General features: G+C 37.0%; 1 long non-coding RNA gene across 1 annotated transcript; it reads left to right on the top strand.

Moving 5' to 3' along the window:
• Positions 1 to 1,458: 1,458 nt before the first annotated feature.
• Positions 1,459 to 11,656, top strand: LOC147824343 (uncharacterized). The gene is made up of 2 exons (XR_015442436.1): positions 1,459 to 7,283; positions 11,508 to 11,656. It is a non-coding gene; the product is annotated as an uncharacterized LOC147824343 (long non-coding RNA).
• The last annotated feature ends 15,714 nt before the right edge of the window (positions 11,657 to 27,370 follow it).

The following is a 27,370-nucleotide window of genomic DNA, read 5'->3' as shown; positions in this document are numbered from 1 at the left end:
TAAAACCCGAAGGGTTAGAATTTTGTTGTGGGCATTTCAGAAACCAATATCATTTATTATGAGCAGGATACATTGTTGGCTACAGAAATAGAACCTCCATATATTTCAGACCTCTGAAATCCATGAAATAAATACAAAGATTTCAGCTGAGTTTCTTTTAAAGTCTGGATTTCATTTAAAAAGAAAATAAGCATCTATTCCATCTTTCATCATTTCTAGTAAATGTATATTCTTCTCTTTTTTTTCTTTTCTACATTGGATTGAATAAATGCAATCTAAAGAAAAATTCAGTTGTCCCAGTGCCCTAATTTGTACACTTGATTTAGAGCAAGTTTTTCCTTCTTGATGAGTCATCAAAAACCCAGTAAAAGCATAGACTGATCTATTCCAAAATGAGTGGCTCTAAAAAGCCACCTATTTTCTGCAGAACAACCTGTAATTAGGGTAGAGATGGCTTTCTAACTACAGTATATGCATTTATTAGCCCAAACTCTGGCTGCATGAGGCAAACCCTACAAGGCTTCTGACAGAGCACTGCCCAAACCTTGTGATGTTCCCTCTTCAAAAGGTCAGCATTTTGAGAGAATCAAGGGGAGCTGATCTATGGAAATATATGTAGCTCAAAATTGTTCTGCGTTTCATTTTAAAATTTCCATTATATGTTGAAGTGAGGTTTTTCTGTAAAATCCTAAATAGAAGCCCACCCATGCTTCACCTTTCTGCAAACTATGCATGTCTTGGTATAGTTTGGTAAGAAATCTATACACTTTCTAAATTAAATTCAGATCTCTGCATTACATACCTTTAACATTTGAAACAAGGTTGATTTTACTTGGAAACTAACATATAGTCATGTTTCAACTCTGAGTGACTTGTGTATAGTATACATTCCTCCTTCAGATGAAGGTAAAAAGATACAAATTGAAACACTTTATTTTTCTTATTGAAGTACAACATTTACACATGGCAACATGCACAAAATATTAAATGTACGGCGTGAATTTTTTATGTGGAAGCCAGTATAGCAACAGTTTAGATATGATTCAGAAAATTTTCAGCACCCCTGAAGTTTTAATCATACCCCCTTTATTTAGGTCAGCAACCACAGACTAGACACTCCCTGCACCCCTCCCCTTGGGAACTGCCATGTCTCTTCATTGTATTACCATAGATTTATTTCATCTGTGATTGAGCTTCATATACACAGACTCACACACATGTACTGTTTCATGGACCTTCTGTTTGCAAGAGTTACATGGTGAACATAAGCCTAGTCTCATCTTCATTGTCATAAGATGCTACTCTATGACTAGAGCACAATTTACCCATTCTACTGCTGGACATTTGTATTATTTTCAGGTTTGGGCTACTATGCATACAGCTGTAGTGAGCATTATGGGATATGCTTTTTTGATGGACATCAACACATATGTGAAATTACTCAGAAATAAGGTATGTTTAGCTTTACAAGGCACTGCTTAATATTTTTCCTAAGTATTTATACTAATTTATATTCCCATAGCAATGTAAAAGTGTTCTAGTTGTTCCATATCCTCACCAACACTTGCTATTCTTGGTCTGTTTTCTTTTACCAATTCTATGGGTGTTTTATGATATCTTGTTTTAATTTGACTTCTGGTTATAACTATGTAATGATATTGAACACTTTCATTTTTTCATTGGCCATTTTGATAAGCTCTTGTAAGATAAGTTTTCTAAAATTCAGCTGTCTTTATTGATTTGTAGAAATTCTTTATATATTCTAGATACAAGATCTTTCTTGGATTTGTGCATTGCAAGTATTTTCTCCTCACCTATGACTTGCATTTTGAAGGATAGTCAGTTCTTGATTAACCATACTTCTGAGAAGAGGTTAAAGCAATGACACAGAATCTAAAATATCAAAAGCCTTTCTTCCTAGCAATGTTTGATTCCATAGTATTGATTGATTTTAGAAGGAGCACTGCTTTTTCTTTTTGGTGTGCTTTCTTTTCGGTTACTTTACATTTCCTAAGTATACAAAGATTTGAGAGGAGGAAATAATTGAAGCATGTCATTAAAAATGTTAGGATAGTCTAAGGAACTTTAATATTAAAGTAGCAAAAAATACACGAAAGCTTAATTCTTAATCATTACACACATTTAATTGCCAAGTGTTACAAGCCTTTGAATAAAAGTTAGAATGAATAGATACTTCAGATTTTAATCATAGCTCAGCCCAGAGACTGATTTGTTAAGTTTGATCTGGCTAGTGAGGCTTTTTTTTTTGAAGCTTCCCAGATGATTCTAATATACAGTTGAGGGGGTGGTGAGGAATCTCTGTACTTAAATCTGGCTTCAGATTACCTTTTTCTCTTCCGCTACGTATCTATCCTATTTCCTTGAGATACCACTTTCATTTGCATTTTTGGATATGCCTATCCCCAAGGCCTCCTATCTTCAAAGGCCCTCTTTTTTGTAAAATTATTCCTGATAACTTTAGTCTTAGTCAACCATAGCAATTGTTCTCTGTGCTCTACTTTTCAGTAGAACAATTTTTCAGAACATTGTGTATTTCTTCTGCTTTCAAATTTATAAAGTTGTCATGGTAATGTCTTATTTGGGAAATCTTAATGACATTTTTGTTCCCTTTTTCATTCCTAATAGGTGTTCTCTCCTCTCTCTCTCTCTCTCTCTCTCTCTCAGTACCCGGAATTGAACTCGGGACCTTGGGCTTTCGAGGCAGGCGGCAGAACCACTGAGCTAAATCCCAGGCCCTTCTCTCTTTAAATTCATGCTGAAGATTTGTCTATTTTGTGTCTTTTCAAAGAACTAGCCTTTCAGTTTGGTCCTCTCTATTGTTTTTTATTTCATTCATTTCTGCTTTTCACTCCCTTCTATTTTCCTTGAGATTTTCTCTTACAGATTCTTAAGCCCATTAATATTTTAAACCATCTTTTCTAATGTTTTCATAGAGGAAGGACTGTACATTCCCATCTAACTGTTCCTTTAGCTACATTTGAGTTTGATTTGCAGTTTTTGTTTTCTTTTAGTTTGAGACATTTGCTGATTTTTCAGTAGGATTTATGTATTGAAACATAAGTTGTAAATTAATTCTTAAAGTTTCACAAAATGTGGATTTGTGGGCTTTTTATTATTAAAAAAACTTGATTTGTATGATAAGAATCTTTGTTTGCTGAGGCTTGCTTTGTGCCCTGTGTGTGAAAAGTGTTTGTTTTGTGTGTGATTTAAAGTATATATCTTCTGTAGTTGTTAGGTGCAAGGTTAGGACAAGCCTGCAAATACATTCAAATAGTAAATTTTACAAATATTAAAGCAGTCTTATGTTCTTAGGACTATTTTGTCTGTTTAATCCATCAGTTTCTGAGGATGATGCATTAAAATCCTGCATTATGATTGTGGATTCTGTCGCTGCTTCTTTTTAAGCTATATTGTTAGGGACTTGCAAGTTCATTGTCTCATTAATGAACTGTTTCTTTGTACCATCAATTATGATTTTTCCTTTAACGTTCATTCTGTTTGAAATTATGGTTGCTATAATAGCTTTCTTTTGATTAATATATGCCAAAGGTTTGGTTTTATATACCTCTGCTTCAGTCTTTCTGTGTAATATTTTAGCTGTGTCTGTTAAATAGCTTATAACTGCACTGTGTTTTCTTTTTCAGTCCAGTCTCAGGCAGTATTAACTGAAGAGCTTACTGCTTTTATGTATTATTACTGATGTATTTGGTTTTACTTCTTCTATATTACTTTTTCTGTCCACTACTTACTTCTTTTCTAATTTTTTCTTCCCTGCCTTCTCTTGCTTTCTGACATCTTTTTTTTTCCTTTTTAGTAATTACATATTATAAGTTTATTACTGATTAACCTTAATTTCTTAATACACATACAGCATTTGAAATTTAATGAGAATCCCACTTTCCTTCAAAATGACACAAAGACTTGGGAGTGTTTTAATTCCAATCATCTTTCACTTATGTTTTTGTTGCCTGACATTTTATTTCTACCATCTCCCCAAATTAATCCTGTTAGTGACTTAATGGTTCAGACTTCCCTAAATGCGTACCAGTTTGGTTTTTCCCCTCCTTGCTGGTTTCATCTCAATTCTTTTCAGCTCAGGGGTCTATAATGTGGTAAATTATCTCAATCTGTTTCAGAAAAGTCTTCATTTTTAGAAACCTAGCCTTTATTTTAAAGTTCAGTTTGATTACATGGCACCTAACATGAGTGACTCTATTCTGGTTTGGTTTCATCTGTTGGGCCTACTGTAGGAGCTAAATCCAAATCAGTGCTCTCCTATGAATATAATTTAACAATGTATATTTAATTCATAAACATATTTTTTATCCAGTGTTCAAAGCTCTGCCTAATACATGTAGTTCCTTCTTTTTTTCAGTTTGCCATGTTTCCAGGACCTATATTATTTGCAGTGTATCCTATGTTGCCTTCTAGTTCTTCAATTATTTCATACACAAGTAATGTCACTCACAGTTGACTAAGATCTTTTAATAGTGTTGTGGAGGACAAGGACAACATCAATAATGCCTTTGTATTCCTGCATCGACAGGCAAAGAACTGAGCCTTTTTTGGTTCTCAAATTACTTTATGAATAATGAATGAATGAACCCTTAGTCCTTAAACTGAGTGCCAAAAGCTTAACTGGTCTCATGTGAATATATTTTCGTAGTTTATCTCAGTTGTTCCTTGAGTGCTATTTGTGTTTTTATTTCTGGAATTCTGTGGCTTTCCATTTTTGCATCATGTCCTCTTTATCAACTGATACATAGCTATTTTTATCTCATAGGTACGTCATAGTTTTGTTTTTTTTAATATTTCTAATGTCCTTTTTTATTTATTTATTTATTTTTTGGTACCAGGGATCGAACTCGGGTCCTTGCTCTTGCACAGCAGGCAGTGAAACCACTGAGCTAAATAGCTGGCAAAATTTTTTTTTTTTTTTTTTGGTACCCAGGATTGAACTCGGGACCTTGTGCCTGCGAGGCAGGCGACAGAACCACTGAGCTAAATCCCCGACCCTCGTCATAGTTTTTCATGTGGTCCTCAAAAACACTACACATCTGGAGTAAGACTGGTATGATCCTATCTGGATATTTATCTAAACTTAGAATCACTAGATTTTGTTACTTGTGGAGAAGTTGCAGCCTGTGTTTCCTAACAGAACCTAAGACATGTTTAAAATAGGCTAATAAACACAAAAAGATTCAAGGACAGATAAATGGGCTCCTAGCCCTAGTGGCTCTCTGCAACAAATAGTATTGGATAATATGTGCATGGAAGTTTTGATTTACTATATGGTGTTTCCAGGGAGTGATATAATTTAATTAAAAAGTGATTATTTGAAGATCAACTGGATTTGGACTGTGGATATATGAAGAATAAAGTACTCACCTTTAAACAGTGTTGATTAACTTCCATGTATATGGCAGATTGTGGAAACTAATAGTCTTTCTGCCAAAGTAATTCAGGATTACCCAGTTGATTGTGAATAAGCTAATGCTACATCATCTATGACTATAAGTGCATATCTATTGCTTTATTACAAAGTCCCCCATCACTTAGCAATTTAACAAAATTTAGCAAAATAAAGATTTAATATCATAGTTTTTGTCCTCTCCACAGGACTGCCTCATGATTTAGCAGTTGGCTTGATCCAGGATGAATAAACAAAGAAAAAGTGAAATGAAAACCACTATTTTATAACAGTGACAGGCCATCACTTTTGTAATATTCTATTTGTTAGAAGTCAGTAAATAAGGGCTGGGGATGTAGCTCAGTGGCACCGCGCCTGCCTGCCAAGCGCAAGTTCCTGAGTTTGATCCCCAGTACCAGGAAAAGAAAAATTTAAAAACATGCAACAAATATTATATAAAAAAAATTCAGTTAATAAGCCTAGCCCATGAACTAGGGGAGAGGACTACACAAGGCTGTGGCTACTAGGAGGCTGAGATCACTGGCTACCATCCTAGATGCAGCTTATCACAATTATACTTGATTTGCTTCCTTTTAGAACTTACTGAAAAACACTAGATACAGTGTCAATAGAGAATGGCAAGTAAACTAAGTTTAGTTTCTTAAGTAATTTAATACTTCACTCTCACTGATCTTGCTGTTTTACATTTCTTGCACTACTAGCCAAGCCTTTTTTGTTATCACCTCAAATTAGGGGTTAAAAGTCCTGATAGCAAAATACAATGTGGCAAGCTTTCAGATATATCAAAACTATTTTTTTCACTGTCTTTGAAGATTTTCTAATTGCTGGATATTTATCTTCTCTTTTAAAAAAATCTAATAATTATTGCAATTCTGTACTGGCACACATCTCATGGTAAAATAGCCCTGAACAGAAATCATTAAAAAATTACTTGGTATTTGATTTTAGCCTTTTTTCCATTGGTTTTACTTCATGATGACTAGTACTTCTAAATGATGGTTGATGTAGTTAAATGAGTGATAGGATTGTTTTATTTGTAAATTCTTCGGTAACAAAAGATTACATTTTTAAGAGAACATTGATAAACTAATAAATGATTGTGTCCAAACTACTCCCCCAAATAATAAGGATCTAGAGATCGTGTTGTAGTTGAAGGAATTTGTGAAAGTTAGGTTGTACAGGTATGTGCATAGGGTAGACAGGAATATTGGGGAGGTACGGTAAAACAGGAAATCATTTCCTTTATTGAATTCATGAGGGCTTGAACCTTTGTTATCTCTCTGCTCTCCTCTTGCCAATTTTATCCATCTCTATTGCTTCAATTATCATATATATAGCAGTGACTTCCATCTTCACAAATCCGGCTCACGTTTTTCTTTGGAGTTATTGATGGCAGTTTGGCTGCCAACACAGTCATAAGGCTGAAAGTAGACTGGAAACCACAGTGGTGGTAATGGAGAGATCAACTTGGACTCAAATCCAGGAAAGATGCTGAGCATATGGTTCGGATTAAAAGAAACAGGAATTTTTGGTGATCTATTTTCATGTAATCATTCTGCAGATATCTATTGAACACTTCCTATGTGTCAGGCATAGTTCAGAGTGTAGTATTATGATGGTGACAAGACAGCAGGCCCTTAACTTTGTGGAACTTATTTCTTCATAGAAGTTGGCAGATAATAAATATATAAATGAATAAGATTGATAATGGGCTTTAGAAAGAAAATGAAAATGGGCAATGCTGGTAATGCTAAACTTTCACTGTGTTTTTGAATTAGTTCATGAACCTGGGCAGCCAATCTGACATTATCTCTTCTGAGTTAACTCAAAGGTAAGCTGAAGTCAGATTTGTACATGCTTAAGGGTTTGGGATGGCCAATATGGGCACACATGCTGTTTGTATATGTAGAAACCAGCCATTTATGGTTATATAAATAAGACAAACAACATCTCCAAATTGGGATCCTGAAGAAACTTCCAGAAATTCAATTACTAACTATAGATATCACCTTTTAAAGAAGAATTGACTTCAGGTAGAGCATAACAGTGTTTATGATGTACACATTAACAAGAAATGTACATACTGAGATCATGGTTGATTAGCTTTGTGGACTAGTCTGACCCTTCAGCCTTGGAACCACCACAGTCCTACTTGTATATATAGGACTTTGCTGTGAGACTGGACTTACAGAAAGGATTTCATAGCTTTAGAAATAAAATGTTTGCAAATCACTGAGTTAGATTATGATGCTAATGAGAGGATTCAGGACATAAAATGTTAGAATCGCAGAATCTGAATCAGAACCTGCATTTTTACAAGGATTCATATTCACAAAAATTTGCAGAGTGCCAATATAGGATTTAGGCCACTGGTTTCCAAACTTAGCCATACTTTTGAATGACTTGTGCATTGGGATGGCTAGGCATTCAACATTTTAAAAGCTCCTCAGAGGATTCTGCTGTGCAGCCAAATTTGAGAACTCTGATTTAGGCCACAGATTGAGCCCTAATGTGATTGGTGTCCTAAAAATGTGGTCTGTTTGGTCACCCAGAGAACCAAGTTTATAGTGCAAGTCCATCAGCTAGAACCCTCGGGCACAGTCGAAAGGTGACACCCCCTCACCCAACCTCCTCCTCGCATGGAAAAGCTACTGCAGAATGGAGAATGGCTGCTTGGCTAAGTGGGTGGGACAAGTGTCAAGGGCATTGAGAATTCCTTTCCAGCAGATGGTATCATTTATCAGCTGGTTTAGACAGCAGCGAGTTCTCATTTATATGCAGTGATTTTCCCTCTTCACTAGGGATTAACTCCGTAGAAACACTCAGACTAGCCTGCCTGCTACTCGCCCTATTCAGTTTAAATTTATTTTATGTAATTGTATGCAATAATTTATCTGTGAAATTCCCCCAGGGAAAGAAGCCACGTGGATAGCTCAAGCCACTGATGACAGAAAATAGAATGGCCTTATGCATTCATTAAGTCATAAAGAAAACAGCAGAGGATTGTTTGGGGAAGGGGAGAAGGTGACAGAATGTTTGGGAGAGGACATCTTTGGGGGTAGGCACCCCTTACTTCCATCCCTCACTCCTTCCCACAAATATGGTTTGAAAAATTAAATGTGCATTAGGCATTTCCAATTTTTAAAAATGGAAACTGAACCTTTAAAATTGCAATACATTAAATTCTTCATTGTCCCACAGCCACTTCAACTGAGACATAGTTAGGAGAAAGTATACGTAAAGTTCTATCTTCTTGCTCAAAAGGCAGGCTGCAATGAGCTTTTAGTTATAGTTCATGCATGAATGCTCATAATAGCAAGCAAGAAGTCAAAGCTGGTACCCTAGAGGGTAGATGTTGTTTTAATTTCATAGATGTTGGTACTGAGGCTTCCAAGAGTCATGATCTTCCAAACCCAATGTCCATGGCAGATGAAAATGCCCAAATGTGGTTACATTGCAGAGCTGTAATTCCTATTCAGATATGAGTCTCATTTCACACAAATTCACCATGGAAGTACTCACTGCTTGCACATGTGCTCAGTGAATAAATGTGGAGTAGCTGATATACTCAGAAGTAAGTTATTACAAGTGATTGTATACTCACCCACTTCCTTTGAAATAATAGCATCTCATTCCCAAGGAGACTGGGTCACACACCTAATGACCCACCTCCTCCAACCAGGCCTCACCTCCTAACAGCACATTCAGCTATGAACTCATCAATGGATTAATCCACTGATGAGTATAGTGCCCCCATAATCGAGTCACCTTCCTAAAGCCCCACCTCTGAACAAATGAGAATTTGGGAGGTACAGTTTAGATTAAATCATAACATGAGCCTTCTTATAAGCAAGAGACAGGAAGTCCAAAACCACCTCTTTACCCCAGAAAGTCCATGAAAATGTTTTGAATTAAGAATGTCAGTTTTCCCTCTTTTCCTTTCCCCTTCCCCTCCCTTCACTCCTTCATCTTTGAACCTTTTTTTCCTATTTCAAATTATCAATTATTCATTTTAAAGAAAAACTATGAGAAAAGAAAAAAAATGGAAATGAAATCTATGTAAATAGGGAAGGGCAGAGGCGGTGAAGGGCACACAGGTAGTGAGGAAAAAAAGTAAGAACCAAGATACATCATGTACAGGTACAAACACCCAATGATAAATGTAAACGAATTGTATACCTAAAATGTACCAATAAAAGAACTAAAAAAAAAAAAAGCATGTCAGTTTTTCCGGCAAATTTTATTTTCCTTTAATTACTTGTAAACAAATCTGTATACCAATAGATTCTTGTTATATAGAAAATGGTGAACTGGTTTAAAGATTTTCCAATTTTTTTTATCTTCTTGATTCTTATGTCTGTATGCCTTTACTGTTAAAAGGAAAGTATGCTTCCATAAGAATGGAAATAGTGGTGTAGGAAAGGGAACAAGAAGAGAACAACACCACTGCTTTTATATCAACTAAAAGTTTCAGATGATCAATAGACTTTACCACAATATCACCCCCAAATAGTTTTAGGTTAACTATATAGATCTTTAGAAATAAACATTGCTTATTAATCTTCCAAATACTCACTTCTTAATTCTGAATGTAAGAATTGGGAAGAGTTTGATGGAGGACAGGACAGATGCTCCGGAGGTAAGGGACCTTACCTCAAAGGTAGGTACAAGGCTAGTCTGTCTATAGTTGTGTTCACATTTTAACTTTAAATTGCAAGAAATTTTTGACCAGGGATTTCTTACTGTAGCAATTCTCTTGGATGGGTTGCAGTCAGTAAGGGTAGAAGGAAATACAAAGGCAAAGTCTTAGGTAACATTACCAATGGAAAATCTACCAAAAATGAAGTCACAATGTCTTTGAAATAGTAGGTCAATGAGAAAAATAGGATTTTAAAAATATTTCCTTTGCACAGCATCTTCTCAGATACCAGGTTCTAAGCCACCAGTAGCTTTTCTTCATGAGCCTTAGATAAGTAAATGCCTTACTAGGAGCCTTGAGGATATAATTTTGCAATTGGACCACATTGCAAAGAAAATTCCAGGGACCTGGCCATTTCTGGACTGTCAGCCATAGACTGGATTCTAGATTACAACTGAAACAGTGATGAAGTCTGAGTGTTCAGCAGAAAGCCTGGGAATAAGTTATTTCCACTCTAATGTCAACACTCCCTCATGCTTATCGCTATAGTCTCCAAAAATTGGGTCCTAAAAAATAGTACATTCCCATCAGGAAAGACCAAGGGTGCCCACACTTCTTCCAAACCCATTCATAGCCTACCCACTACCTCCAGCCAGAAGCCTAGCACACTGAACCCAAAAGAGTTTCACAAGAAAAAGAGAAGCATTCATTAATAACTTCCCAGGCAATAAGGATAAATGTACCCGCACAGAGAGCCTCATGAGGTTTGGGGGTAAAAGTGTATAAAGTTCAAAACAACTACATATTAAAATCAATCTAAATAGGCAAGAAGGTAAGAATCAGCCAGTCAGTCACATCTGTTGCCCTTCGGGACGACAACTTGTGACATTTTCCTAAGATGGTAAAATTATTATAAGCATTAATTGGCTACACCAAGGGCAATTTATCCTAATTCAGTACTATCTTCTATCTGGTTCTTGATGACCAAAGCTTGGACCTACAGAGAAGTGGACCCAGAAGCTGTACAACCATCCTTAGGTGTTTCATATCTTCAAATAGGAAAGCCAAAGACCAAAGGTCATCAGGCCTCACTATCTTGACAAGGCACTCTCTCTAGAGACAGAAGGCAATCATTTTGATGGCCTCTTGCACTTTTCCCAATTTAATGTTTCTCTATAACTAGTTTGGCTAAAGAAAATCAAATATTCTTTTTCCTTTTTCCCCCTGAGGACAATAAATCTGCTTTGTCCCCTAGCATACTCTGAAGATCCCCTGCCATCATCAGTCCCATTCATTAGAAAAATTACCAGGGCTCCATTTCAAACTCTCCAAGGAAGCTTTGGGCCTGTATAAGAGCCCTCCTTTACTTAATGTTCAATTTTCTAATTTCTCTCCTAATTTCTGATTGCCTTGCAGGACAATTGACTCTCCTTGGGGAAGAAATGGAACCTAGGAATGGCATCTTCTGCTTAGTGGTAACTAGGGTAATACTTTGGGAATTAGAAAGCAATTGCATATGTAGAATCAATCAAAAACAATGTTAAAATATAAGTATTGAGAGCATTCTTATATGGTTTATAATATGGTCTTCCTAGATATATACCTAAAAATATTGAAAGTATATATTCACCAAAAGGCTCTTACAAAAATTTCATAGCAACTTTAGTTACAATAGCTCTACACCAGAATCAACTCAAGTATCCATCCATGGAACAAGGGATAAATGAACTGTGATATATTCATAAAATAAAATGCACAACAATAATAGAAAACAATTGTTTCATATAATAACATGGATGAGTTTCATAGACAAAATGTTAAGCAAAAGAGTATATTTTTCTATTAATATGAAATTCAAGAACAGATTAGTCAGTAGAAGTCATAGTAGTGATTATGAGGGGCTGGTATTGACTGGAAAGGGACATGAGGAGGCTTTCTGGAATCTTCTTTGTCTTGACCTGAGTGATAGTTAAATGGATGGATGAATAGTGTAAATTAATTACACTTTAGATTGGTGTGCTATACTGTATATATTTTAAATTTCAATAAAACTTGAGTGGTATGAGGTAATAATATAAAAAAACTCAAGTGGTAATTGTTGTCAAGGATGTCAAGAAAAGGAAACCCATGTATACTGTTGGTGGGAATATAAACTAGTACAGCCATTATGGAAAAAATTACAGAGGTTCCTCAAAACATTGGAAATATAACTACCATATGATCCAGCAATCCCACTTCTAGGTATATATCCAGAGGAAATGAAATCAACATCTCAAACATAACTACGCTTTCCCACTTACTGGCCCATTATTCATAATAGCCAAGATATGGAAACAGCCCAAGCATTCATCAACAGAAGAATGGATATAGAAAATTGGGGGGGGGGGGATGAGATGGAATAGTATTAAAGCCTTTAAAAGAAGTAATTCCTGACATTTGTGATAAACTAGAGGACCATATGTTAAGTGAAAGCTAGGCAACAAAAGACAAATCCTGATTGCAAAATCTCATTTAATATGTAGAATCTTAAAAAAGGCAAACTTGTGGAAACAGAGAGTAGAATGGTGGAAGCCAGGGGCTGGGAATTTTGGTTAAAGGGTACAAATTTTCAGTTATAAGATTAATAAGTTCTGAAGATCTAATATACTGCATGGTAATTATACTTAATGTGTACTTAAAATTTGCTAAGAGAGTAGATCTTAGTGTTCTGTAACTAGGTGAGGTGATGGACATGGTAATTAGCTTGATTGTGGTAATTGTTTCACGATGCATACAGATATCAAAACAGCACATTGTACACCGTAAATATATACAGATTTTATTGTCAGTTATACCTCATTAAGCTGGAGAGGGGGAGAAAGGGTGAAAAGAAAAACATATTTTGTGAACCTCTAGCTCCCAAATTAAATGACCATAGAATATTCCAAATTCAATTTTCACTTATGCCTAGTTTTCTAGACCATTCTGAATCAGTATCAGGAAGTGCCTCATTCTTTCACTCTTGGGATAGAACATACTCATCAAGAGTCCCCAATGTTTACACTGATCATAAGCAAGAACATTAAGAAGAAAGGGATAGCTGGGCATGGTGGTGCATGCCTGTAATCCCAACACTCTGGGAGGCTGAGGTAGGAGGATCACCGTGAATTTGAGGCCAACCTGTACTACATAGTGAGTTCAAGGCCTGCATGAACTATATAGCGAGACTTGTCTCAAAACACCCACTTTGATAATGGCTCAATGATTGGTCAGTCAATGACCACCCAAATTCTTTAAGGATTCTTTAATCTAAGACAACTGGGAACTAAACTAGACCTTCCTGATCAGACAACACCTAGCATTGCTGGCCTTAATGTCCAGAAATGTGAAAGGCTTTATATACATTATTTCATTTAATTTTCACAACAAAGATATGGATTAAGTAGTGCTTTCATTATCCTCATTTTATGAATTAAAGGAATAAGAAGGTTAAGCAACTTTCCAGAAGGCCACACCAAAGGAGCTGGGATTTTACAGAATTAGTAGCAATAGTGCTGTACTCTTAACCAACGTGCTATACTGCCTCACCTTTATTTTCTGTAATGATGTTACAAAATGTTTCCTATGAGGCATTGCTCCATGTATGCATCATAAAATGTTCAGGCCACCCAATTACAGTTCCCTTTAATTAAAAACATGAGCATTCCTTCTAGAGCTCCCAATTTTGACTCATTTACAAACTGCAATATTATAAAGCATATTTATTAAGCACCCGACCTTCTAAAGCTCCTTTTCTTATTCTGGACAAGCATTTTAGATATGCTGTATATTGGAAAGAGGAAATCAAAATTAGCTTCATGTACTGAATTCTATAAAAAGTTATTAGCAATTAGTACAGATTTAAGGGGGGAGGGGAATAATCAGCCCTCTTGCCCTGAAAATTAATGGGTCCTTTTCATTGTACCCCTAAGGGGTATTTTACCCAATAACATTCCATTTCAGATTAATGTAAAACGAAAACTACATTATTTGAGAATGCTGGCTACATAACGATTACAAACCACAAATCCCACAAAGATTAACAGAGAAGGAAGATCAAGCGGAACAACGAACTATTAATAATTCTAGACAGGATGAAGGTAATAAAATCAATGTGTCAATCATTCTACCAGAATCAAGAAGCCACAATATTTTTTTAAAGCATAGCCAAGCTTGTGTAAAGTAAAAGTTGATATATTTCTTCGTAGATTAAGCTAGGCTTTCGGGAATAGGTAGTTACTGAGTAGTTATAAAAAGAAATTAAATATACTCCATAAATTCCAATGCAAGGGCCTACACACAAAGATACTCTTTTCTCCGTTTCTAGGGACTATAGACTTGCCTTTCCTGAACAAAAAGTGAAAAAGAAAAAAAAAAAAAGATTCAGAACAGCCTGTTAAAAGTGTCAGCAACTCCAAATGACCACTAGGGGGCAAAAGCTGACAGAGGCGGGCTACCAAGTTACCAGGAGGACCCTTTCTCACTGACTTGAGATAGGGTAGACTGCTGATAATTGTCAGGCTGAATTTATCTTATTTCCTTACTAAAGCCAAGAAACAAGATAAAGTTGCCCAATTTTCTCTTTTGTATCTGTTCTGATGCTTAAGTAACCGTTGTAAGAAATACCGGCCCAGGGTCTGTGGTAACAGTGACATGAAGTCACAGACAGTGCTATTTTAGCATCTGTTCCTCTCCAACTCCAGTTCTACAGTCTTCTCTATCCTGACAGTCACTTGGCTCCTTCTGGCTTACCCTTGTGGTTCCTCTCACCATTGGGCGACTTGGCCTGATTCCAGAAACAATATACAACCAAATCCGACTTGCCCATAGCCAGCCACATATAACCTATACCACAGTCATTTTGTAACAGGTCTAGAATTCACGTCTCTCACTCTGTGACACTGTGTTAGTCTTGCCAGGACAAGTTACAAAAGGTTGAACTCAGTGTTAAACGTATATAACATGTCATGATATCCACACCAATTTCTGAAAACTTTACCCCACATAAACCCACAAAAACGTACCTCTTCATAGGCAGTAGAAACTCAATTATGAGATTCTCAATCTCATCTATATATCACTTCAATTGTTGACTATGTACTGAGAACCAAAAATGGATGATTTTTTTCTTCAGCAAACTGGGCATTTAATATGTATCAGACTAAAAAGGTGTGAAATAGGAGCCCTGTTTCATGGAGCTTGCAGTTGAGTGAGAAGCTAGACACAGAAAAGGAGAAATACCATGAAGAAGTAGAATATTACATTCTATGTAAATCATACTGATTTGGGCAGAGGATTGCTTAGTTGTGAATAAGAAAAGGAATTGGGAGCAATGAGAGATCAGAAAATGCCTTTGCTTCTTGGGAAGAGGACCTTGAATCCAGAGTTAAAGGATGAGTAGAGGTAGCTGGATGAAGAGAAAGTAGAAGAGCATTAGAGCCAAGAAGCAAAGCAATAGTATCATGGGTATGGGGGTTACCACAGAAGTTGTGTGGTGCTGTTGTATTCAGTGGGGGTTTATGAGAGACAGAGCAGGAGGAGAAAGCAAGGGCAGAGCTTTATGGACTTTACGTGCTAGGCTGAAGATAAAAGATTCATCTTTTAGACAAAAAAAGAGCTGGGGAGCTGATTTGAGCAGAGGATTTTTTAAAAAATTATTTTATTGGTACATTGTAGGTATACAACACAATTACATTTCTCATTGGGAACTGTACCTTTACATGATGCATCTTGGTTCTTGTTTTTTCCCCATTCCTAGCCCTCCCTTCACCCCCTCCACCCTTCCCTATTTACAAAGACTTTGTTTCCATTTCTCATCATTTTTCCTTTCCCTTCTTTCCTTTCCCCTGCCCCTCCCACTACCCCTACCCCTTTGAACCTTTTCTTCCTAATTCACATTATCAATTATTCATTCTAATCATTGCTACATTTTAGGTATAAAATATAATGACATTCATCATTGGAAATTTGCACCTTTACATAATCTCTCATGGTTCTTTTTTTTTTTTTTTTTTGGTACTGGGGATCAAACTCGGGTCCTTGTGCTTGCAAAGCAGGCGGTGGAACCACTGAGCTAAATCCCCAGCCCTCTTGGTTCTTATTTTTCACGCTTCCCCTGCCCTCCCTTCAACCCCTCCACCCCTCCCTATTTACAAAGACTTTGTTTCCATTTTTTCATTTTCTCATATTAATTCCATTCCCTTCTTTCCTTTCCCCTACCCCTCCCACTTCCCCTTCCCCTTGGCCCTTTTCTTCCTATTTCACATTATCTATTATACCTTTTAGTCCTTATTTACACTTTCAGTTTCTCACACCAGAGAAACTATTCGGTATTTACACATGTGTGTTCTATTTATTTCACTTAAGAGTATCGCCTCAATGTGCATCCATTGAGCTATAAATGTCTCTAATATTTCATTTTTTATAGCTGAGTAGTACTCCATTTTATAAAAAAGCCACATCTTCTTTATCCAGTCTCCAGTTGATGGGCAATTGGGTTGCTTCCAAGTTTTAGCTATTACAAATTGTGCTGCTATGAACACGGGAGCACATATATCTCTGTGGTATGATTCTTTTAATTCTTTTGGGAAGATACCCAGCACAGGAATAGCTGGCTCAAATGGGACTTCCAGTCCTAATTCTTTGAGATATCTCCATATTGACTTCCACAGTGGTTGCACCAGTCTACACTCCCACCAGCAGTGGACAAGGGTTCCTCCTTCCCCACAGCCCCACCAGCGTTTGTTATTGGTTGATTTCATGATAGCAGCCATTCTTTCTGAGGTGAGGTGGAATCTCAGCGTTGTTTTCATTTGTATCTCTCAAATGACCAGTGATGTCAAACATTTTTTCATTTGCTATTTCGACTTCTTCATCTGAGAAATGTCTGTTCATTTCAGATGCCCATTTTTGGATTGGGTCTTTAAATTTGGGAGGTCTGATCTTTTTAAGTTCTTTATAGATTCGAGATAGTACACCTTTGTCTGAGGAAAAGCAGGTAAAGATTTTTTCCCACATTGTGGGTTGTCTCTTCACACTGTTGGTGGTTTCTCTTGCTGTTCAGAAGCTTTTTAGTAAGAAGAGATCCCACTTGTTGATTGTTTGTGCTAGTTCACAGGCAACTGAGGTTTTGTTCATAAAGTCTTTTCCTACACCAATGTCTTCAAGAGTTCTATCTCACCGAGCAGAAGATATTGATCATTCTGGAAGGTTTTGAGGGGCATGAGGTGAAGGTCAGAGAGACTAATTAGGAAGAGGCTACAATTATCCAGACATGATACAAGCCTGAGTGAAGTGATAGTCCAATTTCACATAGGTTAAGTTTGGTTTACCTCAGGCATATCGAGGTGCACATGTGTGACAGACATGCCAGTGAGCCAAAGAATAGCTCCAGAGATTTTAGGCTGAACTCTCAGGTCACTGGCCGCAGAATATATGAAGGGGGTAAGATTTTTCAAGAGGATGGATAGAGAAAAAAGACAAAGACTGAACCCTCAGAGAACCCCAACGTTGAAGAGATGAATGGAAAATGTGGGTCCCAAAGACGAGGCAATGAAGCAAGCATCTTATGGTAGAAAAGTCAGAGAATGACCTCTGATTACAGGTTAGAAATACCCAAAGGCCCTACTCGTGTCATTCAGTAGTAAATATTTGAGTACTTAGCATATGAGAGTCCCTGTGAGGAAAGAGGGGACACTAATAAAAATCTAACACAAAAATCACCCTAAAGAGCCTTATAGTATAGTAAGGAAACAAAGCACACTCATAGCACAGGTTAAATGAAAACCTAAGGAAGAGCAAGACAGTGGGGGAGGGTGCAGTCTGGAGTACTCTGTGGGAGGAAGGGAGCCAAGAAGATTTCAAAGAGATGCAGGACTTGGCTGACCTTGAGAACCAAACAGGCCATGGGTAGAGGATTCACGGAGGAAAAGGAACATGACAAAAAGGCCAAGAGGAAGACAAATGTAGGATCAACTGCAGGTGGCATAACTACTTCACATGAGAGGATATAGACAGAACTAACTGGAAAGGTAGCTCAAAGCCAGGTTTTATGGGCATGGATGCCCACCCGAGGAGTTCAGATCCTGTCTAAGGTGAGTGGAAAGTTCAGTGTAGAAAAAAAGATTATCGTTATCAACAAGCAGAGACCAAGTATGTATTCTTCAAAGAGGAGGAAGAAAGAAATGCTCCTGACCTTCAGAGAGAAATCAAAGCACTGTTTTAGAGAAATTAACACAATGATGGTATATAATTTATTTCCTACTTTCATAAGACACTGACATTACATTTCTATTTCGTTTTTAGAATGTACGATTTCTATGATTTTTTTTTTTTGGTACCAGGGATCGAACTCAGGACCCTGAGCCTGCAAGGCAGGTGGCAGAGCCACTGAGCCAAACCCCCGGACCTCTATGATCTTTTTGTTGTCAAATTTCCAGGTTACTGTTATTTTCTGCCTAACCCTCAAATTTCAAAAAGAGAGAGAGAGGGAATAAAATGCTTGGTGAGATGTAGCCTGTGAGACTCTGTAAACTTTATATTTTTATAGTAGCTTTTCTCCTTCACAGAACCTCTAAGAAACTTATGCCCAGATTCTCTAAGAAACTTATGCCCAGATTTCTCAGAAATCCCCAAAATATGAGCACATTAGCCAAGTGAATGATAAACCATAATATCAACGTGAGTCTATAAAGCAAAAGAACTTTCTAAAATGTGATTGTATTCCACTTTTATTTAAAATCCTTAAGTCTTACAATTCAATAAAAGAAGGGCTAGCGAGTTAATGGAGAAATGGGCAAAGGGCATACATAGGAGTTTCAAAGAGAAAGAATTGCATGTGGCCATAAAAACATGAAAAATGCTTCTCTTCATTCTTATCCCTCAGTAATATTTAAAGAAATGCATTTAAAATGACAAATCACTGCTTTTCACATCTGAAAGGGTTTGTTATTATCATCTGTTGATGAGAGGGTAGTAACTCTTGTTCCACGTTAATGGGAGCATAAATTGGTGCGTTTGCTGGGAAGGATAATTCAGCATTTGCTTTCACATTGTAAATGTACACATTCCTTGACCCGTAATTCTGCTCCTAGAAATGTCTCCTACAGACAGTTTTGCACAAATGCTTCAAGATGTGTGTAAAAGGCTATATCTATTGATGGACTTCGTATTGTAGATTTTCTCTTTTCCTTTAAAAAACATTCTAGCTCATCCAGTAAGAGGGGAGCAGATAGAGTCACAGTGGTAAATGCACACATATGTACACTGGACACTGGAAAGTCATGAACAGGGTGGTACAGGTTTGAGGTGTACTGATGTGGCCTTTTCTATGATCTATATCCTTAGAGACTCTCCCATGGATGTCCAAACTTTCATTGAGTGAAGAGGGATTATCTTGGACTACATTAAAAATATATATACATATATATTATAGTTAATATATATGTAACAAAATTCCTTTACTTTTTTATTATAACTTTTTAAAAAGCTGGTAAACAGCACACAAACCACAGGTTGAACACACCCAGACTCACATCACCACCTAAAGACCCAGATTTGTTTCTGGAAACCTTGTCACTAAGTGAGAAGCTGTTGCATGAAAAACTGCCTATGCTAACCTTACTAAGGAAAACCGTGCTGTGCTCTATCCCAACCCCAAATACCCAAAAATCATTTGCAGATAGAAAAATAAGTCAATTGATCTGCGAAAAGAAGTTCGTGTGAGTAATAAATACCAATTTGCTAGCATACAAGAATAAGCCCCACTGTTTTCACCCAAAGCAGCAGAGCTTTAGTCGTAAATGGTGAGGGGGTAGAAGCATCATTCTTTGGAAGGTGAATTCTGCTTTCACAGCATTTTCTTCTTCTTTAAGGAGGTCTCACTGTTATGTTGCCCCAAAACTGTTCTATAAACGTATGACATAGGAAAACATTTTGGGGGTAAAGTCAAGGCTAAACCTGGAGTGTTTTGATCACACAGAAATGACACATTATCCAGATTGAAGACATGGATGATGCTACCACTCCAAAACTCTCACTTAGTCTGTGTATGCAAAGCAAAACATTTTGGTGTCATCTAAACATGGTGCACAGATCAAATTAGTTCTGTACAATAATCTCTAGCTAAAAGCTGTTATTTGAGTAAATTGGCAAATGCATCTTTGCCTAAAACTGTAATGTTGAAATCCCCCCACCCTCGTAATAGTGTATTTATTTAGTATGCATTGCGGAGAAAAAGTCTTTATACCAATGTTTAAAAAGGAGTCATCCAAAAAAATGGTGTGACTTTCCAAAAGCAATTATAGCAAAGATTAGTAATTAAGTGTGGGGGGAGGGGAAACCCTGGCAAGTTATAGAACAAGATAGCACAGTCTCCTTTTAAAAAGTACATAGTCCCACAATACATGCATGTTTGTGTAGGGAAAATTCTGAAAAGACACATAAGAAGCTGTGACAGTTGTCTTTGCGGAGGAGAGGAAGTTGGGGCAAGAAAGACATATGTGTGTTATTTAAATTTTTACTTTGTAAAAGCAAGATAGTTTATGATCCCAAACAGGCTGCATAATGAATACCTGTGTCTCAGTGGTTGGCGATTTTGCACCGATTAGAGAAAAGGGTTAGAATTGGGGCTCAGGTACTAGCATAAAGAACCCCACAGGACCTGTTTGCCCATACAGGCACCAGCCTGTGGGCCTTATTACACTCCATCACAGGACTTACTGTCCCCAGTATGCTCTCAGCACCCCAGAACTCTAGGCCTCCATGCTGTTTCCTCTCTCTGGAATGCTCTTTCCAAATTCACCCATCAGAACGCTCCTTCTCATCCTATAAGATTTAGTTCAAGTGTACTCTCTGATCAGATGTTGCTCCTGACTTCTCCACACGCCAGTTGTTCCCCAGGCAGGTCTACCCAGATGTACTTTCCCTGGGATGTTTACCTGTGGTTCAGTCGATGTTCTGGGAATGGCTCCTCTGGGCCATGCCTAGCTGTTTGGTTTGCTGCTTTCCATTTGGAATATAAAGTAACTTAAGGTAAGGCATGGGATGTGTGAAACATCTACCCTAGTCTGGGTACAGGTTTCACTAACAAATGTCATGGAGTCTTTCTCAGTTTTCATCCATCAGAGCCAAACAACTGTTTTCTGCAACTTTCCCCTTACGGCCGTTCTACTATAAGCCAGGAGCTTAGCTCTTGTTGGTTTGGTTTACACTAGCATTTGGGAAAATGGAGTTCTGACTACTTTGGGCTCACCTATTTTATTTTACTTGGTGAGGTAAGTTAATCCACCAAAGCAGCTTGTGCAGAGTTCTGTTCACCAATGCAAGTTAGCTTTAGAATCACAAGAAAACTCTTCATCTAAATATATTAAGTTCATTTCATCTCAGTTTCACTTTTTAAACAAGGAGCAAACAATAATCTGTAGAACGAAGTTCTTGTAAGATATGCAGAAGTCTGTTTCATCTTTTGAATCTTAACATCCAAGGTTAAACAGTCACAAAGAGAGCTATAAGAAATACTCATTACAAAACCCAGTCTGAGTAGCAGGAAAATTCTGAAAAACCAAGATAATATGAGGACACTAACTCTACCAAAATTAAAACATACGATGATATGTCTGCAGTTGGAAAAATGCCTGAATAAAGAATGAGACCAGTGGAAGAGAATAGAAAGTTCCAGGTACATGATGTACCTACATGATAAAAATGGCTGCAATGCGATAAAATGGCATTTCTAATAGTAGGCTCAAGAGGACTTTAAACTTCTGAGTTATGATCTGAAATAATATAAAGTTAGATTCATACCCCAAAGTGTACAATTGTACACTAGGACAGATTCTAAATCAATTGGAGATTTAAATATAAAAATAAAAAAGAAACCAGAGTAGCATTTCAAGAAACATGGGTAGTATCATGGTATGGAAATGGCTTGTGTCTCCCAAGGCCTCTTGCATTGATATTTAATCCCCATCATGGAGTATTAAGAGGGTGGAATTTTACTGCCACTATGATGGTTGGAGGCGATCCCTTTGGGAGGTGATTGGGATTAGGTAAGGTCATTAGTATAGAGTCCCCCATATTGAATCCTGGCGGCTTTATAGGAAGAGGGAGTGAGACCAAAAGAGGTACATATGAACATTCCCTGTCACTTGTCATGTGATTTCCTGTGCCATATCCAGGCTCTTCCAGGAAGGCCATCATCAGATGAAGCCCCTCACCCCTGAACCAAAACTGTGACCCCCAAATAGACCTCTTTTCTTTGTAAATTACTCACTCTGTGTTATTAGCAACAGAAAATGGACTAATAAACTGGGTGAATATATAAAGAACAAAAACAGGTGATTCACAGAAAACTAATAAAAATGACTTCTGAAAACTTGTAAAATATACCCAATCCCAATCATACTTACATAAATAAAAATAGCAATGAAATATTATTTTTCACCTCTCAAATTGACACATTCTAAATGTATAACAACACATCCTATTAGGTTGTGAGCAGCAGGTATTCTCATACATTACAGGAAGAAATGCAAATGTCATAACCTGTATTGAGGACAAATTGACAGTATCATAATTAAAAATGTGTTTACTTTTGAAGCTATTACAGATGCATCTGCACATGTAAGAGGTGATGCATGTTTATCATTACTATGGCACTGTTTGTCTGATCAAAAGACTGGACACAACCCACTTGTTCACAAAAACGGGATTGCTTTAATAAACTTTGCCACATCTATGCAATGGAATAGTCTGCAGCTGCTAAAATACAATGAGGACACTGTACTGTAAGTACCAATATGGAAAAAATACTCTAGGGTATACTAAATGAATATATGGTGGATCACCATATATAGTATGCTTCCTTTCCTGTAGGAAATGGGGAACTTTAGAATAACTCCACATGTTTGCTTGTATTTGCCCAAGGAAATACTGAAACACAACTAGTGTGACTTTTACTTAAATGTAGTAGGAGATAAAGAGATGGACAGAGACAGGGGTGGCAGAAATGCCTTAATATATATCTTTGCATATCACTAACTTTTGCTAATGTGAATATATTTCTTTTTCAAAAAATATGAATAAAAGTTTTTAAAATACTACAAAAAAATCTTGACAAAGTTAAATGGCACAAGGGTGAAGTAACTTTAGAAGAAACATGCTGTGTATTACTTTCACGTTAGGATCTATTGTGATCCTTCATTTGGCATGATGGCTCTGTCATACATCAAACAAAGATGTCATTGTTAACAGGGAAAGTCTGGAGAATTCTAATATACCTTGTTAGGCCTGTCTATGTATTGGAAAGATAATATACATAGATAAAAGGTACAACATATATATCCATCAATTATTCATTGAGTATTCATATGGTGCAAGATGTTTGGGCATTTTTGAATGAATATAAAAGTGGTCTTTGGCTTCAAGAAAATGACATTTGATGGCCAAAAATTAATTAGACATATCACCTCCTACTGGAGACTTACAGCTGACATTTCCTCATGAAGATTAAGCCATTAAACATCGTGATTGTTGGAGAAATATAACTTGGAATCTTGTTCCAGTTATGTGGCCCCGAGGCCAATTTTATCCTCCACTGTACCAACCTGAGAAGGTTATTCCATGGCGTTCTGGATCACAGGAACGTCATAATTCAAACTTTCCTTTTCACAACTCTGTTAACATATTTTTTTTTGCTGTCAGCATGGGAGCTTGCTCTGTCCTCTCTGTCTTTTTGCCAGCATGTCTCTCTCTCTCTCTCTCTTTATCTTTTTGATGCTGTTCAGTCACTTAGAAAGATGTGCAGTGGCATTCACAGGCAATGATTGGCATCAGATTTTCCTCATTATTCTGCCAGAGTCAGCATCAAAATCGATGGGAAACCAAGAGCAATCACATGGAATTGATTGTCATTTGGGTCCTATTGATTATTCTGCCAAATCTATGACAAGAAGAATAGCTATGCTGGTTGGCAAAAAGGCAGTGACTGCACATACTTCAGTTGCCATTTGGGGTTGGCGGAAATGGCATCTGCCCATTGATGTAGGCCAGAAAATATGAAGGAGATGCCTTTACTGAAAAGCATGCCAGCAGAGGGAAAGCATTCATGCTTGCATACTATTGATGACCTCTTAAACTTACCTTCAACTCAGTCATTCACTAGTTCTTCCTTTTCTAAAAACTAAAAAGTTGTTTGAGAACTCAGGACTTCTAGGACTATTATGGACTGGTTACTATAGATGTTCTTCTCACTACAAACATATGGGATACTCAATAAAATACAACAACAATAACTTTTTTTTGCAGTACTGGGGATTGAACCCAGGACGTTCACTCTGAAATACACTCACAACCCTTTTTAATTTAAATTTTGAGACAGGTTCTCACCAAGTCACTAAATTGCCCAAGCTGGACTTGAACTTGTGACCCTCTTGTTTCCACCTTCCAGAGTGCTGGGATTAAGGGTGTGTGTCATCCTGCCTGGCTAACAATAACTTTTTTTGCAGGGCTGGCAATTGAGTGCTATGCAAGTGCTCTACCATTGAACTTCACCCCTAGGCCTAATAATAACTGAAATATATAGTTTAGCTCAAAATAAAGGAAATCAAATCTCTACAAATACAAAACTAAGAAGGATAAAAATCAAGTCCCATGGTTTTAGAGTGGAGATAGGGTAGAACATCAGACTCAGATGTGAGTTTTCATGCCAAGTTTTTGGAATTAATGACTATAAAAGAGCAAAAAACATCCCCTTGGGTCTATGGATGACACTGAGTTGTAATTTAGACAGGGCTCCAGAAGTCTGTCCCTTCATTGAAATTAGACTAAAAAACTACTGATCCATCCAAGGATTTAACAAGGAAGGTTTTCTTTGCCCACAATTGTACATGGAATTTTTTTTTAAGTTTCCTGTAAGAAAATGAAGTTCACAGGTTTGTGCCACAGTGGGTGTGAAGCATGAATTTTCTTTACCCGTATATGAAAAGTCTTTTCAGATCTACAAAATTTCTGAGCTAACCGGCTGAAGGAAATGGAGAACTATCCTGTAGGGACCCTTCTACAATCCAAGATACATAGGCTATCAGAAACATGGTGGTTTAGAAAGTAGGGCCAAAATTTCTCATATTTTACTGGGCAGTGGAGTCTGTGCCCTCCTCCCACTTATATTCAGATGGGCTTGTGACTGTTTTGACCAACAAAATACAGCAGAAGTGGTGCTACATTATTTCTGAGGCTAGGTTTTAAGAGGGCTGGAACCTACTACATTATCTGTTGAAATATTCATGCTGGAGCCCTAAACATCAATGTAAACATGGATCACCATGTAGAGATTACTGTGTTGGAGAATCCCAGTGGAAGTGCTCCCACCTACAGTGTCAGCTGAGCAACTACCGGCTCTGTGAGTGAGACCATCTCAGTATCTCAGTAGACATTTTTTTTGGGGGGGGTACCAGGGATCGAACTCAGGACCTTGCCCTTGTGAGGCAAGCGAGGCACCACTGTGCTAAATCCTCAGCCCTATCTCAGTAGACATTTAACCTAGTAAGTCACTTAACTGTAGTCTCAGCAACATCTCACTGTTACAGCATGAAAGAACTCAAGCAAGAACTTCCTAGTCAAATCTTACCTGAATTTCTGACCCATAAAATCATAAACAACATAAAATAGCCACTGAAAGCTGCTGTATTGTAGGGGAATTTGTTTGTAGCAATGGACAACTAGAATAAGGAGAAAGGAAAAACACTTCTGCTGCAGGGAGGCTCATTTACAGGAATTATAAGCACAAGAAGAAATGATTCTCCATGAAGGAGACATCTATGGATATGTACGAAGATGCTGAGAATTAGAGACAATGAAACAAACCGCAAATGATTATACAAGGAATGTGTTCAAATGATTATATAAGTTTGACAACACACTGTAGTGAAATTGTGGAGACTCATGCAATGTGGTGGAAATACAGAATGTTCTAAGCCCTATGGGGAAAAATTGGGTTATATCAATCAAAATTACATATACAGATATCCCTTTATCCAGCAATCCCACTCTATGACTATCCTGGAGACATACCTGAGCACACATAATAGAACACATGTACAAGTTACTCACTGCAGTAAGAAGAAAAGTTTGGGAAAAAAACAATACCCTAGCAATAGGGTACTGGTTAAACTATCAATCACAGTATATTTACACAATGAAATACTATGAGGTAATGAGTTTATGGCACAAAAAGAAAGACATAATACCATTTATATAATATGTCAAGTTATCTTAAGGTAAGAAAGGGAGAAAATCCAAATATATATATATATATATATTTTACATTTGCATAAAGAAGTACTGGGAAGAAAACTAATAAATGCTGTTTCTTATTTAAGGGTGGGAGGAATATGTTGTTTTGATTTTTAAGGTATTTAAATATAACAGTTTAAAACAACATTTAAAGGGCCCAAAGAATGAATAAAAAACATAATTTGAAAAAAGAAAATGAAAAATAGTCATTAGAATTAAAAACTCAGTGGCTAGGTCAGATACACTTGAGAAAGAAACCTGAGGAAATTACCCATAAATCAGCAAAGATAAATGGAAAATATGACAAAGAGATTAAGAAACATGGAAGTGAGAAGATCCAACATACATCCAATAAGAGTTCCAGAAGGAGAGATTAGAGAATGCGGTAGAAACAATATTTTAGATAATAATTGATGAGTATTGTCCGTAATTCAAGAAAGACATTAATCATTGTTCTAGAAATAATAAATAAGAATAAATCCTGGGTTGGGGTTGTAGCTCAGTGGGCTTGTATGTAGCTCAGTTTGCCTTGTATGTGTGAACCCCTTGGTTCAATTCACACTATGTCAAAAAATTAAAAAAAAATACATCCTAATATAGAATCACCAAAGTGAAACTGCAAAATTTAACCACAAAAAAGATCGAGGAATAAAAATTAGACTGAAAACAGGTGCAGCAGCAGCCACAACAATAACACCTGAATACAATTAAATACTAGATTTGTGTTCAAGATTGCAGCACAACAAAGACTTTTAAGGAAAATAATAATAACTTTGACTACTCATAAACCTTTGTTTCAAAAATACTCTAAAAGATATATTTTGATAAGTAGAAAGCTAGCTGGGCATGTTAGCACAGGCCTGTAATCCCAGCACTCTGGGAGGCTGAAGCAAGAGGATTGTGAGTTCAAGCCCAGCCTGGGCAACTTAGCAGTTTAGCAAGACCTTGTCTCAGAAAAGAAAGGAAAAAAA

Source organism: Heterocephalus glaber, unplaced genomic scaffold, assembly GCF_053883595.1.
Source record: "Heterocephalus glaber isolate CG9 unplaced genomic scaffold, H.glaber_assembly_v1.0 deba00001547, whole genome shotgun sequence".
Classification (NCBI taxonomy): Eukaryota; Metazoa; Chordata; class Mammalia; order Rodentia; family Bathyergidae; genus Heterocephalus; species Heterocephalus glaber.
The sequence above is the reverse complement of the archived record's forward strand: the minus strand, read 5'-3'. Positions and strand labels throughout refer to the sequence as shown.